At 38.2% G+C, this 4,317-nt stretch overlaps 1 long non-coding RNA gene across 1 annotated transcript; it reads right to left on the bottom strand.

Moving 5' to 3' along the window:
- Positions 1 to 231: 231 nt before the first annotated feature.
- LOC117225012 (uncharacterized) lies at positions 232 to 3,016 on the bottom strand. The gene is made up of 2 exons (XR_004491392.2): positions 1,822 to 3,016; positions 232 to 1,210 (listed from the first exon to the last, which is right to left on the bottom strand). It is a non-coding gene; the product is annotated as an uncharacterized LOC117225012 (long non-coding RNA).
- Between the last annotated feature and the right edge of the window lie 1,301 nt (positions 3,017 to 4,317).

The raw sequence follows: 4,317 nt of genomic DNA, 5'->3' as shown, positions 1-4,317 counted from the left end.
TTTTTAACATGGCCGCGTAATCGAGGGGCCCGAATCGTTGTTTATTACCTGCGTGCTATCTACGATTTTGTTCGAATTTTTGTCTCGACCTTATCGGCCGAAATTTCGAATTCTTTCTCCCCGTTAATAAATAAATAAATAAATAATAATAATAATAATAATAATAAAATAATAAATAGTATAATATTAATATTATTATAATATTAATACGCGGAAATGAGTGTACCAATATTCCTGATTTCATCTTATCATCTTTATCTATCCACTTTTGCTATAAATGCATAAAATCCGCAGTCCGTTGAACGTGTTTTGTCCTCGCAAGCCGGTAGTTGGGTCAATTTTGATTCCGTGTATTCAAATCGTTCGCTTAATGACCGGCAATTAAATAAAATAAATTGCTGTTACATTAGGAAGAACAGAAAGAAACAGAAACATCTTTGAGAATATGTTTTGAAAAATTGTCGAATAAAGCTCAGAATTGTTCTAAACAATAAAATCATGAACAAAACAAATTGAAGTTGTGAAAAAGGTTCTCGAGAACCTCGGATTCGGATGCTTGGCGCTGAAACGAGCGTCGTACGGTGAGCGAAATTCGTGGAAACGCGCCCGAAGAAACGCGACTTTTTAGGCTGAAGATTGCAAATTCGAATAAAGCGAATATTCTGCGGCCATTTGTACCGTAATCAACCGCGAGCTTTAACGTACAAGAGGCGAATATGTCGCTCTTAACAGATTGAACTTTGTTAGCAGCAGTTTTAATTAACATGTCACGTTTATAAATTAAACTATGCTGATGCAGTGCCGGAAAGCTCTTTGCTGTGTATTCAGCGGTGCTTATTATACGACGACGTTGACTGATTTTGTTAATACAAAAAGTCCAGTGGAACGTGGCTGCAGATTTTAAAACTCTTTCCCGTTTCCTCGGGTTCGCGTAACTTTCCAAGAAGTTTCGAGGAGCACTCTTTTATTTTGCAATACTTCTGAAACAACTGCCTAAAGATTGCCTCAATAACGATACCCAAAGATGCTCAAGATCCACAGATGGATAATACATCTACTCATTTTTGTGTAATCCGATAGGTGATCGTCAGCCATTGTTCTCCATGTCGAAAAATTATTATCTTTTCTCATGAGTTTCTCTTTTCTTGTTCCAAGTTCTTATATTCTAACTGTACTTGCGTGGCTGCCACGTTGTTATTATTTTCTCTCACTGTAACAAAGAGCTTATATATTAATAAATAGAGTTATTTCAGTTGTCAGTTATTAACACGTTCACGATTTTATATTTCACGTTTATATTATATATATATTATTATTATTATTATTATTATTATTACTGTTATATATATATATAATAATAATAATAATAATAATAATAATAATAATAATAATAATAATAATAATATATAATATAAACGTGAAATATGAAATCGTGAACGTTAACACGTAATAACTGACAACTGAAATAACTTTATTATATTATAATTACATATATAATTTATATATAATAATATATAATATATATATTTCAGAATATAATGATGTAATATTGCAATTATGTAATATAGCGCGATATTCGGAGAATTTGCAGCCCCTCTTCGACAACATTTTTGTCATATTTCATAAGACGATACGATGCATTCAATTGATTAATTTATTCTCGAAAGATAACCAAGATAATCGAAATGATCGCGACAAATGGACGAAGCTCGACTGAAATCCAGAAAAATCAAGACAATACACACGCAAAAAGACTCGAAGAGAATCGAAAGAAATCGCCTTAAATCGCAATAGCGTAAAGTATAACCTATTTCTACGTACGCGACTTTCCCGAAAGAAGTTCTTCGTCTCCGAACGGCGGAACCGGCTCTTGGAAAATGGCCGCGCCGAGAAACCGGGCAAGAGAAGCCCGCGTAAAAAGTGGCGCATGCTCGTTACAGCGTTTCAGCGGCGATCGTTTCGTTGGCGGGATCGTAATTGGTCCTCGGAGACTCGGCGGTCGGTTCTCGGCTGCGATCGGGGATGATAATTCTTCCCCGAACAGGAATAATCCGGCCGGCTGCATTATGGAAGTTTTAATTGTCTGTCTCGGGCGATCGTGCTGCGAGCGATGTAACGTGGCAACTTCAACCGACCAATTTCGAACAATCAACGTCGACATAATATAACAATTATAACTATAACTATTCGGCGGGACGGGAGCGGCGGAAGCGGACGCCCGAGGCGATCGAGACTGCGCTGGGTCGTCTCGGGTCGAGTCGTTGCGGCTCGGTTCGAGTCGTTCCGGGTCGTTCCGGGTCGGTGGCGGTCGGGCGCGCTCGGGAACGGTCGGACGCGCGAGCCCCGGCGAACGGAGCACGACGCGCCGCGCCGTTTTGTGCAGAAACAAACAAAAGCCCGAGGAAAAAGCAATTCGCTTTTTTCTGGTAACGGCGACACCTACGATGCGATCCGCAGCCCGTCGCTGTTCCGTTTAATTTCAGAGGCTGTTACCCTGCCGATGCTTCCCACCAGCATCGATCCGCGCCACAATGGGAAAAGCGCGAAGAATCGCAAGAATAGCCGCACGCCGATCCGTTCGGTTCGCCCGAATACGCCGAGTGGTGGGGGAACTTTGGCTTGGTACCCGGAATCCGTTAGAGACGCGGCGCACGCGAATCCGATCCGATTCTTTTCAATCGGCCGGAATCGATATCCCGGTGAAACAAGCCCGGCTAATTTCGGTGAAAATCCCGCGACAGCCCTCGTCGGCCGGGAAAATTAAATAAACGACTCGGTGACGGGCCCCGGGTTATTTTCAAACAAATTGCTCGCAGGCGGTCGCGCCCGAACAAAAACGTGACGGCGCGCCGACAAGGAATAGAATTCCTCAACGGCCGATTTTACAGCGCTCGATTGTTTACGTCTGCTGTCCCGTCACCGGTGCCGTTTCGACCTTTCGAATCACAATCATTTCATTAACGCTGCGACTGCGAACGGGAATCAAAATACATTCGTTCGGCATTTCGCGCGATCGTTGCTCGTTCTCGGTACATTTGTGTTTGCGACTTCTACTAGAATATGTAAACGATTATTAGTTATGTAAAAACAGTTTTCCTTTTTTGTTCTCGTCTTTCTGTTGTGTACACTTTTTTATGCATCGGATTGGAAACACGTAGGGAGCGTTGTTGATGTTGTTGTTGTTTCGAAACCGAAATTACTTTCTTGCAACACAACACAATCGTGTACCTGATTGTACTTATATTTGTAATAAACTTATATTTGTTTACAGTTATATTTGTGCAGTCACCGTTGGTAGGTAGCATCTCCAACGAAATGGAAAATTTCAAGTAAAATATTAAATTGTACGACTACGAGGAACTTCAAGTTTTTGTGGTGAGTTAAAATACATCCCACTGTACATGAAAAGCTAAGCAACAGGTGGGACAGTTTTTAACCCCCGCCTAATCAGGAAGATTTAATAATAGGTAAGCTACGGATTTTACGCACTTATGCCAAAAGTGAGTAATATAAAATTGTGAAGACACATTGAAGAATTTGACAATGCTGTTATACTGTTTACGAATTAACAAAATTATTTATTACATAGACTGCCAACCACGAGTTATCTTTGTTGAAGGTTCATTACTAACAAAAAGAAAAGGATCGGTTTATTACTATTTACTTATTTTTATTATTTTTACTTATTATTACTTTTACTTATTATTATCATTATTATTATTATTATTACTATTATTACTATTATTACTATTTTACTGTTACTACTTTTATTAATATTATTACTATTATTACTATTTTATTGCTACTACTTTTATTAATATTATTACTATTATTACTATTTTACTGCTACTACTTTTATTAATATTATTACTATTATTACTATTTTACTACTACTACTTTTATTACTATTATTACTATTATTGCTATTTTACTGCTACTACTTTTATTACTATTATTACTATTATTGCTATTTTACTGCTACTACTTTTATTACTATTATTATTATTATTATTACTATTTTACTACTACTATTTTTATTACTATTATTATTATTATTATTACTTACTTATTATTACTAGTAAACTAAGAAATGTTGGCGCCCAGAACAGGTTTCCTCCCAGAAATAGGCTCGTCAGTCAACGTGTTAACGTAACAGCTTACCTCGATTTCACTTCTGTGTCTCGCAATCGTCTCGAAAATTATTTACCTCGCATAACGATCCGCAGTCAGATTAATTTGTTCAGAGAAAATGTTCACTGGACGCGGACGATCCTGGATGGCCGATGTTCGCGAAATCGATTCCGCCGTTGGAGAATG

Source organism: Megalopta genalis, chromosome 3, assembly GCF_051020955.1.
Source record: "Megalopta genalis isolate 19385.01 chromosome 3, iyMegGena1_principal, whole genome shotgun sequence".
Lineage (NCBI taxonomy): Eukaryota > Metazoa > Arthropoda > Insecta > Hymenoptera > Halictidae > Megalopta > Megalopta genalis.
This window is presented reverse-complemented; position numbering and strand designations above follow the sequence as displayed.